Source organism: Tupaia chinensis, unplaced genomic scaffold (genome assembly GCF_000334495.1).
Source record: "Tupaia chinensis unplaced genomic scaffold, TupChi_1.0 Scaffold000459_1, whole genome shotgun sequence".
Lineage (NCBI taxonomy): Eukaryota > Metazoa > Chordata > Mammalia > Scandentia > Tupaiidae > Tupaia > Tupaia belangeri.
In genome coordinates this window covers 1,288,578-1,304,114 of record NW_006159968.1, presented here as the reverse complement: position 1 = coordinate 1,304,114, position 15,537 = coordinate 1,288,578, and the positions used below count along the sequence as shown (strand labels likewise).

The 15,537-nt window shown below is 45.6% G+C and overlaps 1 long non-coding RNA gene across 2 annotated transcripts in view; it reads left to right on the top strand.

Moving 5' to 3' along the window:
• The first annotated feature begins 2,471 nt into the window (after nucleotides 1–2,471).
• Nucleotides 2,472–15,537, top strand: part of LOC102475268 (uncharacterized) — a 14,777-nt gene continuing 1,711 nt past the window's right edge. The window contains exons 1-3 of one of the 2 annotated variants that reach the window (XR_003550571.1): nucleotides 2,472–2,554; nucleotides 9,750–9,814; nucleotides 10,398–10,441. This is a non-coding gene — a long non-coding RNA (uncharacterized LOC102475268). The remainder of the gene's footprint in view (nucleotides 2,555–9,749; nucleotides 9,815–10,397; nucleotides 10,442–15,537) is intronic. The other variant, XR_001370911.2, reaches the window with a different exon arrangement.

The following is a 15,537-nucleotide window of genomic DNA, read 5'->3' as shown; positions in this document are numbered from 1 at the left end:
GAAATTAATTATGGAGAACACTTACTGCCTCTGTTGTGGTGTTTGCACCAAGGTCACTCTGAGAAGAGAGGCTCGTGATCCTCAGATGAACAAGGAACTGGGTGAGTAGGTCCAGACCCAGGCAGGTCTTTAGACCCAGCATTAGAGGGGAGTGTATTATGATCATGCCTGCAAAGATTTTTATTTACCAAGAACAAAATGACATAGGATGACTCTCTGTACTAGCTTCTGAGCTGGGCATTGGAGATTTAAAAATGAATAGGCTGAAATTTCTGCCATCAGGTAATGCATATGATCAAGAGCAGTGTTGCTTCAGTCAGCACGCTTGACAGTTGGGGCCGGCTCATACTCTGTTGGGGCAGAGCTGCTTTGTGCATTGAAGGATGTTTAGCATCATCCCTGGTCTCACCAGACACCAGTAGGACCTCCACTCCCAAGTCATGACAATAAGAAATGCCCCCCAGACAATGCTAAATGTCTTGGTTGAAAAGCACTTCGATAATGTTGAAGCAGGTAGTTTTGGATATACAAAGGGAGTAGTTTAGTAGAAAGCAGAATCGATGCTTTGGGAGCACAGAGGAGGAGGAGAGAGGGGGCAGGAGGTCTCAAGGAAGATGATAGCACAGGATGCTTCTGCCAACTGGCAAGCCAAGCTCCAAACAGACTCTGGCATGGAAGGTGGTAGTAGAAGGAGCAGGTGTGGGGGCCTGGAGCGTGTTGGGCCTGGGGACAGGGTGAGCTTGGTCACCTACCAGTGCAAGAGGGAGGTGTGTTGTGGGCCTGAGGTGGGGGTGCAGGGCACAGGGAGGAAAGGGAATATATCAACTTCACTGGGATAGAAGAGAGAGGAGGATTAGAGGGAAGGGAACCTCAGTTTCCTACTGCAATGGACGCTGATGAACTCTGTGGGAAAAGAGATTCCTTGGGACATCACCTGCACCACAGTTTCAGAAGGCAGACTCCCTGCACATTTTCTACTTAGAATAGGCGTGTGGCCCATAAACCGGAGGAAGGACAGCCGATTCCGGGTCTTCCAGTGTGATTTAGGTGGAGGCTGTCCGCTGCTTCTCTCAGAGAGCTGTGAGATAACACTGCCTAGGACGGAGGGCTGGACTGAGGCCCCGCTGTCCTCTGCGGTCTCGTCCTCTGCCAGCAGTCACCGAGATTCTATTCTGGGTTCTGTCTGTCTCACATCCTGTCTCCACCGAAGGCTGCAGGGAAGCTCTGCCTGTTGCTGCCTGAATGTGATTCCTGTTTTCCAAATTCTTTGGTGATGGCATCATACCAGGGGCCAGGTCACAGCACTGGGACCAGAGGGCAGTGTCACCTGTCAGTCCTGGGGAAAGGGAAGGCCTTTAGGAAGGAACTCAGTGGGAGAAGGGACTGACTTTTCTCTGTTTCAAATTTTCTTTTTTATATCTGGGATTACAAAAATAGGGCTATGTAGGGAACATACCTTGGGCTCCCTGTTGTAAATGGGCCCCATGGAGGTGAAACACCACTGCTGGTTTTATCTACAGTAGATGGATCGGAGTGGGTGTGAGTGGGTTCCTCAATGAGGCCCTACAGGAGTGGAGGAAAGTTCCAGTGTCCCACGGGGATGTCAGGAGTTGTACATGCTCTCTGCTCAGAGCAAAGCAAGAGGATCCCCAGACCTGGGAGATTCCCAGTCTGTGCAAAGTAGAGGGCCACAGGGCCTTCATAGCTGTGTCTCCCAGGGATCAAAGCTGTGCCTGCCATGTTCCAGGTGCTCAGACAACATTGCATTACACAGAGCAACTGATCTAGTCTAATCCACAACACTAACCCCTGTCCAGTCTTGGGAAAGCTGCACTGTTCCCATCCATGAAATGGAGATTTATTTTTTGGCAGGGGGTAGGGTGAGGCAGAGAGCACATGTACGCACTGGAGAGAGATGAAGAGACAGAGAGAAAAAGGAAGGGAGAATGCACTCATACAGGAGAATGGTCGCACTGCAACCCTTTCTCCTCCATTCTCCTCTAGGCACTTTGGGCATGCACACACACACACATACGTGCCCAGAGTGTTTTTCAAACCTCCAAGTCCAGGGCTTAAACCATGCTGTCAGCCACATGGGATCCAGGGCCGTAACCACCAAGTCACTGGCTAGCCCAAAGTGAGGATCTTAACATGTTAGTTTTGGAGTACTTTGAAAGTTAAATGAGAAAATGTATGTAGGTATTCTATAAGTGTTAAAAAGATAGGTAACCCTAAGAATGAAATGTTAGACCGCTCTATTGTTGCTACTTTGCAACTATTTCAAAGGTTAATTTAGAAGCTGGATCTGCCAATTTTCCCACGGGCATTGCTCAATTCTAATAGTTATGCTGTGCAAACATACATTATCTACCTGGAGCCCCGTCAAGCTATTTTAATCTCAAAAAAAAAAGAACAACTTGCATTTTTTTTTTTTTCTGTACTGGCCTTGGTGTCAAGAGAGGTTGTTCAGAGTTTATTAGAACGTCCCTGTCTGGAGGGGGCATACACAGGCGGAGAGCAAGCTGGACAGGAAGGGAGCAGAACTTCATTCTTGGTAAGGCAAACTTTACTTCCCCATTATTCTTCCTTAGTTATTAGCTAATACATTTTTGAAATCTTTAGTGCATTCCATAAAATCTTGAGAAAAACAAGGCTTAGGTTTGAGGCTCCCTGGAGGCAGGTATGCAGGGGCGGAAATGTGGGCATGTATTATAGTTTCCCATTGCTACTGTAACAGATTGCCACAAACGTGACAACTTAACAGACACGAAGTCACCCCCTTACAGTTCTGGAGGTGAAACGTGTGAAATGAAGGAGTCCGCAGGCTACATTGCTGGAGGAGGCTCTAGGGGAAAGTGTTCCCTTCCCTCTCCTAGCTTTTAGAGGCGGCCTGTTTCCTGGATCATGGCTGCCTTGCTCTGACCTCTGCTTCCCTCCTCCAACTGTATTCTCTGACTTGGACCCCCCCTTCCCTCTTTTGTGATGATATGGATGCACCAAGATAATGCAGGATCATCTTCCCATGGCAGGATCCTTGATCTAGTCATGCCTTTGAAGTCCCTGTGTTCTGAACGGAATGGTTGCATATTCCAAGATCCATATGTTGGAGCCCTAACCCCCACATGATGATATGTGGAGAAGTAATTAGAGTTAGGGTGGGCTATGAGGTAAGGCCCCCCCGATGAGACCAGGGGCCTTATAAGAGGGAGCCCAGAGACAGTGCCATGTGAAGGAGCATTGAGAACGTGCCATCTGCAAGCCAAGATGAGCACCCTCACCAGATACCAACGTTGATGACATCTATTTTTTTAAAATTTGCCATAGGGTACATAACACTTGCCAGAGATGGGTGAAGAGAGAGAGAAAAAGAGAGTAAGAGAGAGGAAGCACCCCTCCCCGCTCCACTGGGACGTGGTCATGCTCTAATCCTGTCTCTGCCATTTGTCCACCCTATTGGGGTTGAGGACACATATACACATGCTTGACACACTTTTAAGCTGCCAGGGGCAACATTTAGCCATGTGGGATCCAGTTCCTTAACCACTAGGCTACAGGTCTGGCCTCCCTGACATCACTTTGATCTTGGACTTTCCAGCTTCCGGAACCATGAGAAACTAAGTTTGCTTTGGAGTCTACGGTATTTTTTTTATGGTAGACTCAGCTAACCTAAATCCCATATAATATCACATATTCACAGGTTCTGGGGATTACAACCTGTCTTTGGGCAGCCCTTACCCACTCATTCTTAGAGAGTCCCAGCTGAGGAAAGCTAGGATGTATAATATTGCCTGGAGAACCTTTTCAGTGTCAAAGACCAAAGTGTCCTGTTGATCATTTCCTGACATATCACTCTTCATTCCTGGCTACCCTACTGTGGGGGTGGGCAGTCAAGGTGGACAAGGCCTTGCCTTTTGCCCACTCATGCAGGAAGGGGTCATGCACAGAACACCAGATGAACTCTCTGAAGGCTCCAGTTTGGAATTCTGGGTCTAGCTACACTCATACTCCACTCTTACCTGTGCTTTTGGCATTTCCTCATTCATTCATTTATTCACATATTTATTTTAATAAATCTACAGGAGTTCCCCTCCTGGTGATCTCATACTATTGTGCCTACTCTGCATCAAGTACTGTTCTAGGGGAGAGAGGCACATCAGTGAATAAACGGGGGGATAACCAATGTCTGTGCATGAGTGCATTTATCAGTGACTGTACCTACTTACACAGTCTCTGTTCCCCTCCTCTCCTTAAAAATGGGGCCACTGATTCTCTTCCATGAAGGCCTATCTCTCTTTCCTCCAATCCATCCAGAGAGTCAGCAGAGTTTATTCTACTACAGGCTAGGGCCTGGGCACTACAGCATGGGCTGGGTTTGCTGTAAGTCCATTAATATCACAGCCTCATTTGGAAAACATACTCCACTCTTACCTGTGCTTTTGGCATTTCCTCATTCATTCATTTATTCACATATTTATTTTAATAAATCTACAGGAGTTCCCCTCCTGGTGATCTCATACTATTGTGCCTACTCTGCATCAAGTACTGTTCTAGGGGAGAGAGGCACATCAGTGAATAAACGGGGGGATAACCAATGTCTGTGCATGAGTGCATTTATCAGTGACTGTACCTACTTACACAGTCTCTGTTCCCCTCCTCTCCTTAAAAATGGGGCCACTGATTCTCTTCCATGAAGGCCTATCTCTCTTTCCTCCAATCCATCCAGAGAGTCAGCAGAGAGTTTATTCTACTACAGGCTAGGGCCTGGGCACTACAGCATGGGCTGGGTTTGCTGTAAGTCCATTAATATCACAGCCTCATTTGGAAAAAAAAGGACTAATGTTTCCCATCTCTAAAGAACTTTAGGTTGCTGGATCCAACTTGTTTTCTAGTTTGGGGGAAACATAGCTCAATTTCCTCATCTCTGCATTGGAAAGCATCAAAGGTTATTGTGGAGAAAGAGACCAGCAGATGGCGTTAATGGTTGTCACTGAGCTCCCATGTCATTGACCCTGTTTCAGTCCCAGATCCGGTGATTTCAACTCATGCTGGGTGCATGTGTGTGTGTGCTCAAAATTCCAAGAGGAGACTGGAGGAGAAGGGATTGCAGCATGGCCATACCTCGGGGGGTGATTTATCACTTTCTTTCTGTCTCTCTCTCTCTGGTGATCAAAAAAATCTCTCTTAAAGAAAAAAAAAAAGAAAAGGTTATTGGGATGAAGAGAGCAATATATACACAGTACCAGGCATAAATAGGAGTTACGATTGTATAGTTATGCTTGTTGGTCTCATTGATGCTCTACATTTGGCCACCCACCTAAGTGTCTAATAGCCCCAGCAAGAGCTACTCTGGTTGTGTCTGACGTAACAAGATGGGTCTTGCTGGATCTGAGTTAGGGCCATTTATATACACGTTTGTCTTTTTATGTTTCTGCAGAGTCTCTGAATGAAGAGATGGATTTATTTTCCAGGTGGCATCTAAATTGCCACATGGTCAGAATCTGCCTGGTCTTTGTTCATTAAACATGTTCATTCTCAAGCTCCATTTCTGTTTGATTTCAGCCAGAATTCATAGTTGTCTGCAGAGCCCCTGGCTTTCTGGTAGACTTTGCATGCATCAAGTGTTTAATGGTCAAGACCACCCTGAGGCCAATTGGCAGTGTCACCTTCTGATGGAGGAGGAAATGGAGTTCTACCGAGCTGTGCTCTTCCAGAGGAAAGGGAGGACAGACCCAAGGCCTGGGTGACTAGAGCCAGGAATTGCTGGGTGCCTTCGGCCACCCTTGGTCTGGATGTCAGAAAGACACAGTCAGACAGGAGCCAGGGGAGTGTGACTTCTAGGTGGGAATGATCTCAGTCTCCTCATTTCTATAGCAGTGTAAAATACATTAGTTTCCTTACCCTGGTGATCACATTTTCATTTCTTCTTTGCAAATGCTTCTGGAGCAATAGCCATTTGAGAACATTTATTGCTGATATGAAAACTCCAAGAGGGTGAATTCAGAGGATATCTGTTGGGAGAGAGTGGAGCTTCTCATAGTGGAGCAGGCCTGCCATGTGGACTTAGTGGGTGAGGATGAGAAAAGGGATGTGGTGGAGACCCCCAACTCCAGTCACAATTGATATGGCTAAGTCCTCTTCCTGGCCTCAGACACTACCAATTTCCTACCCAACACACACAAAGTGTGCAGGTTTTGTGTTTTTCCACCCTTGATCCTCAAGCTTTGTTTTGAAGGATAATGGTAGAGTACAGTCGTACAAAGATAGTAACTGTCTTGAGACAGAGACATGGATAATCCTGAGAAGGGAAGTAGTGTTTCGCCTTTAGATAAAGAAAAGAGCCGTGCACAGAAGACAGCCTCCAGAAAGTGTGTGGGAGGATCAGTAAGTAGAGAACAGGGGTGGGCAAGGAGGAGAAGGGCCTGGGTTTGGGAGCCAGACCCCCAGAATCGCGTTTCCACTCTGGAGGCATGACCTCAGGAAAGGTACTAACTTCGCCATGTCTCAGTGGACTCATCTGTAACCTGAGTGAGTCTCATCTGATGGTGATAACTGTACTCTGCTTACTGTGTTATTGAGGACTGAATAAGAGGGAGCTTACAAAATGTAACCTGTTCAGAACACTGCCTGGTGTACAGTAATTATTCAAAAATGCAAACTGTTATTAGCAGTGAGTTAAGCTATCTAAGTCAAGTTGACAAAAGAGTTAAGAACACTTAAGCCTAGAATGGTTCGTCTTTTGTGTACAGTCAGAAGATGACTATCTAAAGAATATTAGCCAGTGTAGCTCAATTTCTGGGAGGTCACGGGAGGATGTAAGAGGAAAGAAGCGGCCTTTGCTTTCAAGGACTTCTTCTTATGATACAAGAAGGCAGCAGACCTACCTTAGATGGAAAAGATAAAGTATCTATTTATATATCTATCTTTCTATCTAAATTATATATTTGTATATATGTGTGTGTGTACAGATATATATACACACATGTATATATGTACACACACATACATATATATATGAAACAGATATTTATACACTCATATACACATATATTTTTAAATTTATATCTTTTGTATGTGAGAGAAAGAGTGAGAAGGAGAGAAGAAGAGAGGGAGAGAGAGGAAAACAAGTACCCTCAGCAGGGGCTCACACATCAGTCCTCTTAGCCTTCCCAGCCAACCAGGATCATGGCCTTATATACCTGGTGCACACAGGTGGGTAGAGAAACCAAACTCATGATCTTCTATATGGATTCAGTTTCATTTGGACAGTGTGATACCACTATGCCACCACGCTGGCCCGAAGCAGACTTCGAGGTACCAAGTGACTTGTGCAAAGGCACAGAGCCAGTGCATGGTTGGAGGCAGGCCTTGGGCCTGGGCAGCTCCCTCTGGGAGCTCAGGGATTTGAAACCTGGGTGCCCTTTTCTTTCCCTCATCCCGAGTCTTTCCCTAATCACGAGTATCAGGAAACGGTAGCATGAGTTGGAAACCATGAACAAACCCATCTTCCTGATGCCTCTTGTCCCTTGTTTATCAGCAAATGCATTCAGTATAGAACATGAGAAAAACAAATCAAAAGACTATTTTTCCCCCATAAAGGTTCTCCCTGGTCTGACCTTTGAATCTGGTCCTGAATCACAGGGATGAGTCCTGAGAGAAGGCGTTTGCATGCTCAGGCTGGAGAGGGACAGTCTAGGAGGGAGGAGACTACCCTGCTAGGCTGTAGGGAGGTGGGTGGGTCTCTGGGGTGGATAGCACTGGAACAGCTGGGGTTGAGATAACCCTCTAGGTGCCTGGGTGGAACTTAAACTTTCCTTCATCACCAGCTGCACAGCCTTGATGGTCCTGGCATCTGTGTGTGTCCCCTGAGCCCTCAGCATCTCATCCCTAACTCTGATGTAAATGGATGGGAAGGCTTGGGTTGCATGAAAGGACAGCTCTGCATTTCTGAGTGACTCCTCTGAGTCTCAGTGCTCCCCACAAGTTGCCTTGCCCTTCAAGCCACCTCATGAGGTAGGAGGGAGGGTGGGGCATAAGGGTCTCTAACCCCATCAATCCCGTTCCTCCCTGTCTCGAGTCTGACCTTCTTGTTTTTTTAACTTTCAGTTCTCTCCTTCCCCTCTCAGCCTGGCTTTGCCTTTAGGTGTGGTGCATTGCCACTGCAGGACTGTGGAATCGCTTTTCCATGATGAGTATTGGAGTGGTCCTTTCCTAATCACCAAAGAAGGGCCTACAAAGTTACACCGAAGAGGCAAACGGAGGAGTTGAAGGGGTTGCAGCAGTAAAACACAATGCTCTGAGACTGGTTCATGTAGGAAGGGTACAGGTCTGTATCTCAGGACCTCCCTGAGCAACTGGGAACATGGGTTCCTGTGATCCCTGGCTGGCTGAGCCTAGGGTGGCTCATGGCACCAAGAACCTCGTAGGGCTGTTGTTACTCTCTCTCTCTCTCTCTCTCTGGCTCATGGAAGAAATAAATACATAAACTTAAAAAAAATAGAGAGGTAGGGAGCCAGTAGGTGGCAAAGGGGCGAAGGTGCTAGATTCCCATATGGCTGACTGCAGTTTGAGTCCTGGACTTGGTGTCTTGAAACTCATGCTGGATGAGCACGCATGTGTGTGTCTGGCCAAAATCCCAGGAGGAGATTGGAAAAGGATAAGGAATTGTGGTATGGCCATCTCCTATAGAGTGTAATTTCTTACTTTCCCTCTCACTGACTCTGAATCTTTCCAAAAAACACACATGCCCTATGACAAAAACAAAAACAAACAAACAAACAAAACCTCCCCCCAAAAACAAACAAACAAACAAGAAAATGCTAATGAGAGCTAGCTTGTAGCTTGATGGTGGCTAAGGTGACTGAATCCCTCATGGCCTATTGTGAGGTTTGAGTCCCTGACCCGTGGCTTGAAAATCATGGTGGGCACATGTGCGCAAATGCCCAGAATCCTGAAAGGAGGGTGAGATGGAAAAGGGATTGTGGTGTGAGCATCCCCCACGTACAGTGCTTTCTCTATCTCTTTCCAATAAGCGTACATACTCTCTGGAAAATTGCAAAAAAAAAAGATTAAAAAGAGAGACAAATGTATGATTGTAGAATATAGAGCTTCATAGGAAAGAAAACTGATAGGGGCTGAAGTTCTTGAGTAAAAACTCGAATGCTGTGATAAATAGATTAATGAAATAATAAAGTAAGTTTAAAAATATGCACGTGTTTGGGGATACCGGGCGGCATGGAGGTTAAGGCACTGGATTCCACATGGCTGAATGCACGGTTCAAGTCCCAGATCTGCTGGCTTAAAAATCATGCGAGTGCTTGTGTGTGTATGCCCAAAATCCTGAAAGGAAACTGGAGGAGACTGTGGTGTTACCCTCTGCCCGGGAAGTGATTTCTCACTTATGCACTCGCTCGCTCTCTGGTGAATGCATGTGCCCTATTGAAAAAACAAAAACAAAAACAAAAACAAAAAAAACAAGTCAACAACAAAAACACATTTTTATAGAACTAAAATATTATTAAGTATTTAAAATATATATTCATATATTAATAAAATGTTACTAAGGCAATAAATACAACCAAATGTGAGTATTTATTGTACTTGAAAAGGGAAAATATTAATTATATAGTTAATATATAATTAATATCTATTTAATATCTCTCATGTCCTGAAAACAGATCAGGAGGTTCCTCTGGAGGAGGTGTTTGCAGATGTGGTTTATAATAATTAACATTGTTCTTCACTGTTTGCAGCTCTCTGCCCTCTGGTAAGATTGCACTCCCCAGTCTAAGGTGTGACTCATTTCGGTCAATGCCAGGTGAGCAGAACTCATGTATGTTAAGTCTGGTGGAGGCTTAGGGGCCAATGAGTGAGCTGCCATACTTCTTCCCCCTGCCAGTTATGGCCAGTTAATCCAGCCAGGAGTGAGGACAGCGAAGAGCAGACAGAGCCTTCAGCCCATGGGCACCCAGCATAAGCAAGAAGTAAAACTTGATTATTTTGTTATATTTTTTAAAAGCCTATTTTATCTTATTTCTGCCATGAGTGAGAGACACAGAGAATGAGAGAATGAGAGTGAGAGAGAGAGAGAGAGAGTGAAAGAAGCGGGGGAGAGAGAGAATGCAAGAAACAGAGATACAGCACAACTGACAGACTCCACGTTTGCGATCCACTCCCAGCCTCAGCCAGCCCAGACTGGTCAAGACGCAGACACAGGAGTCAGCTGTGGCACAGCAGTGATGCAGCTCTCTGTGCTGCTGGACACCACATGGAAGGGTCCCAGGCTCATGTCCAGAGAGCTCCCTGAGTGCACGGGGCATGTGTGCACATTAATTCTATATTAATTGTATAGTTAACATATAATTAATATCCATTTAACAATTCTCATGTCCTGAAAACAGATCGGGGGTTCCTCTGGAGGAGGTGTTTGCAGATGTAGTTTATAGTAAGTAGCATTGTTCTTCACTGTTTGCAGCTCTCTGCCCTCTGGTAAGATGCACTTCCCAGTCTAAGGTGTGACTCATTTCAGTCAACGCATTTTAGGGGAAGTCTTCTCTAGGTGTGAGATCCTTTCCAAGATCTCATTGCAAAAAATTTCCACTCTGGCCCTGACCTCAATCTCCTCAGTGCTGTATCGTAAGTACCTTGTAGGTATGCAGTGTTTTCCTCTCCGTGCACTTGACCCTTGGCATTGTTGAAAACGTAAAGAAGTAAAAGTGAATGTAAATCATTTCCCCACCAGAGTTTACATTTGTGAAGGGATTGCAGTAGTTCCTGATTTTCTGGAGACACGAATTTCCCAGGGACCTGTTCTATTCTAGAGTCAAGTCTATTAACATTCCTGTTGTACCCATAGACTTGTTCTGGTTAGGGCAGGGTCACAGAGCCAGCAACAGCTGAGTAGGTGCTGAGCCAGCAATGAGGACCCTCAGCGAGGGCATCAGTGGTTCCAGATCCTAGCTGGGGTCCCTGAGAGCATAAAGACCTGAGGACTTGGAACCACATGGTTTATTTGGGAACAATCTCAAGGAGCGGGAGAGAGGAAACAGAGAAGAGGGAAACACCAGTGTAAGGGTGTGTAATTGAAGTCGCTGCTGCAGGCGGTGGGGCCATCCCTCCAGGCTGTCTGAGAACACACAAGTGGCTGTTGGGAGCTGTCAGTAGCATGGGCAGAAGGGTCTTGGCTCCTGTCTCCATCCTTACTTGACATACCCCTTAGGACTGCTCAGCCCCCTCCTTGTCTGAGCTAAACCTGTGCATCTGGGCTGGGAGAACGGCACCACCCTGATGGAGCAGAAAGCCAGACACGCTGAGTGTGCTCCAGGCATGATTATGGGGCCCTCAGCCAGCCAAAGCCCCTGGGAATATCCACAGCCATAGTGGCTGAAATCTGAGGTGAAGTTGAGAGCAGCAGACATCATGACAGCCATTTCTGCCTTAATTCTCTAGTGCGATGTGCAATAAAAACATGTGTGCCCAGTTTTTAAACATACCACCGTCTTCCTGGGAAGGCAAGCTGATTGTCAGCCTTGTCCCTTACATGGGTGAATGTGGGTAGGTGGGGTAGGAGGTGGCAAATCCATTGTACTCAGTCTTCTATCAGGGAGTCACCAGATTTGGGCTCTTCTCTATGACTGGGGTAACTGAGACAACACAAGCAACTTTCCAGGTACTCTTTCTCCCTGCATTTTTCTAACTTACCATTCCCACGTCAGGCCTACCCAGCTCTTGCTTGACCTGGCCTTGGTATCTCCTTCATCCTGCATGGTCCCTGCACCCTGAACATGAGATCCAGATGGGGGATTTGGCAGGGGATGCTCCCACAGTCTGGTGTAGAAACTACGTCCTTCAGTGTGCACAGCTTCCTGGTCAGACATCTCAGCGGCTCCGAGATGAGGCTTAGAACTGGCAGGGATGCCGCTGAGTTCACGTTTCTTTTTGTAATATGCCTTCTGTAGAAGAGAAATTGATTTTTTAAAATAAACAGGCTTTGTGGAGAATGTATACATATGTATGCTGTCATTATTAGGCTTTGCAAATCCTTTCTTCCCTAAAGAATTGTCACAGCTGGGCTGCTGTGTTGCAGATGTGCAGAGATTGGTGGCTGAGGGGAGGGGAGGCCAACTAGGCCCTTCAACACCTCTGAACTCCTGTGCCTCAGGGATGGGGTGTCCTTGAGACATACGTATTCTTTTAAATTTTGCAATCAACCACTGTATATAATTATAGGACACAAAAGAAAGTTTCCCATCCAGAATATAATGTATATTGGCTCAAAGATACTATCATACGTATTATCAACAAATAATTTCCCATTTTGTGTTTTTAAAATGTTTTGCTTCTTTCTTTTCCCCTTTGACTCCCTCCCTCTCACCCTGCACCATTTCCCGCCCTCCTCCCACCCTGTCTCTGGCGTCCATAGTTGCTCTCCATGCCTTTATACCATCCAGTATTTCAATTTCTGTCAGAGTGCGTATTTAAAGAACTTTTCCAGGAAAGAAAGAGCTGTGGAGGATATGCTTCTGCAAAGACAGATAGAGCCTTCAGCATTGATGTTGAAAATGGGCATGGTGGCACCTGTATTCAAAACAGCAATTGTACTGATCTTCATTGATCCCAAGTGTAACACAGGATATATATATATATATAAAAATAGTATATATATATACTATTTTTGAGAGGGTTTTGCTATAGGGCGCATACGCTCGTCAGAGAGACAGAGAGACAGAAGGCAAGAAATCACACCCCCCTCCCCAGGGGGGATGGCCACGCTTCAATCCCTTCTCCTCCATTCTCCTCTCAGGATCTTGGGCACACACACACACGCGCCTGGCCTGAGTTTAAGCCACCAGGTCCAGGACTCGAACTGCGGTCGACTACATGGGAATCCAGCAACATAGCCATTACACCAACTGATGGTCCCAAACACAGGATATCAATACAATTGTTTTAGTCTGTTTTCTGTTTCTAGGATGCATATCATGAACTGGGTAACTTACAAAGAAAAATAATATATTCGGCTCACAATTCTGAAGACCCAGGGTTGATGGGCTGCACCTCTGAGGGCTTCTTGTTGGTGAGAGATCTTTGCAGAGTGCCAAGATGGCACAGGGCATCACATGGAGAGAGGGTAAGAGCAGGTGTCAGCTCTGGTCTCTCTCTTCTAAGACCACCAGGATTCATTCATGGGAGCCCCATCCTGATGACCTTATCTAATCCTAGTTACCTCTCAGAGGCCCCACTTAATGCTCTGCTCAGATTAAGTTTCCACCCTCTTAAGACCATTATCATGAGAATAAAATTTCAAAGTCGGTTTTGTCAGAACCATTCAAACCCTAGGAATGATGTAGCTGCATATAAACAAACTCTGAGAGACCTTTGTGATGGCTCCCTATATATGTCTCTTTGTCTGAGCTATAGTACCCAATTATTTAACTGAATCTCTGGACAAGTATTTTGCAGATGTGGTTATGGTTTATAATCAGTTGACTTTAAATGGGCCTCATCCAGGCAGCTGAAGGTGTTAGGAACACAATCTGAGGTTTCCCAGCAAGGAAGAAACTTCCTCTAGATGCTGCATTAACTCCTACCTGAGTCTCCATCCTGCTGGCTTGCCCTGAAGATTTCAGACTTGCCAACTCCACAGTCAATGAGCCAATTTCTCAAAATAAATCTCTTTCCATCTAATAACTATATAGAGACAAATACAGATAAATGTCTTAGTGGATATAAAGGCTTGTCAAAAAGTTAATAGATAATGCATGTCATGAAAACACTGTATGTGGATTTCAAAAAAATTTTGCAACAGGATAAACTGATACTCATGACAATTTCATTTTCATGAACTGTTTGAAATCCTCTCATATTTCTATCTACATCTGCACCTCCACATATAATCTCTCTACAGCTGTCATAGGCCCTTCCTTCACTCTCTCAGGGCCATTCCCCCATCTTCATCCACAGCCAAAATTCCAAACAACATTTCCCTAGTTATGTCCAGGGCAAATATGTCTCTGATGCTCTAGGCCAGAGGCCTTTGAAACAAATCCAGTCTGTTGTTTCCTTTGCAAATCAGTTCTATTGCACATAGCCAAATCAGTTGGTTTATATATTATTTGTTACTAGTTTCCGGCCACAACCACCAGAGGTGAGCCATTATAGCTGAGGCTGTGTGATCCCCAATGCAAAAATACCTGGCTATTTCTAGAAATAATTTGCTGACTCCTGCTCTGGACCCAAATAACCAACTTCTCTATGCAATTTTCTTGCTCTTCCCATGAGATCTCAAAGCCACATAGACTAAGCCAGTTGCTCCTCCTTCTTCCTTAGTGCCTTCTGTCTCAGGGACAATGTCTGTTTCCACCTATTTGCCTTGATCAGAAACCTCAGGATTGTTGTGACTTTCCTTGCCTTTCCTCGTATTCCAATAGTCAGGCTACATTGGTTCCACAATCCAGTCTCTTGGGTCTCTTCCTCAGAGCCAATAACCCACTGGAGCTTCTTCTCCCATGGTCTGCGGCTATACTTAATGTGTCCTTGCCCCAGCCTGGTTCTCTCTGAAGATCTTCCAAAAGCAATAAGAGGACCTTCTTGTCTTGTTACAAGAGACTTCAATAATATGTGTTTTTATAGGAGACCTTAATTTCTTAGTTTTCTGTGAGGCCATCTTAATCTAGTCTCTGGCCTCCTTCCCAGGGACCCTCCCCGTCATTCTGCCTGACACCATATGCATTTGGCTTTGGCCATTATCTTTCATTTTCTGGAACGTTTCCTGTTCTTGTTGGACAGTGAGATTTGCATTCTTCCTCCATCTTCTCTGCTCTTGTTATAAACTTCAAGAGAATCTGGTCCCTCCTGAGACATTACTTTTTGTGAGGAAATTCTTAAGGTCCTCAAGGCCTGGACTGTGCCTTGAGTTTCTCTTGTCAAAGACGTCAGACCCTACATTGTAAGTTCCAGTTTTCTGCCTGTGCCTCCACTAGACCATCAGCTTTAGCAGGACAGGGTCCTTCTGTTTGCTCCCCATAGAATCCACATTAGTTCTTGAGCAGATGAAAGTGTGAAGAGCTGGGGATTGGTTCTACTCAGCTTCCAGATGCAGAGGTAAGAACCATGTCCATATCACTGAAGCACAGAGAAGCTCAGTTAGTCTTTAGAGGGGGGTATGATGGAATGATAGAGGAGTGGACAGTGGTGTGGCTTCTGTACCTGGAGATAAGCTGAAGAAAAATATGAGAATTCTCTCTCCTTCCTCCTCCCAGCCCCCAGGAAGGGCTTGATGATCCCTTTGCTTCTGTTCTCCCTCCCACTCCTTTCCTTCACCTCCTTCCCCCCTTTTTATCTTCCTCATCCCCATCACCTTTCTCTCTACCTCCCTTTCCCTCTCTCTCCTCTTCCCTCTCCTCTGCCCCTCTCTCTTTATTCCTCTGCTTTTTCCATTCCTCATTTGCTTCCCTTTTCTTCTCTTTCATTTCTTATTCCTTCCCTAGAGGTTCTCCCTCCTCATCTCATTTTCTTTCAATTCTCCTCTGTCTCTTTCCC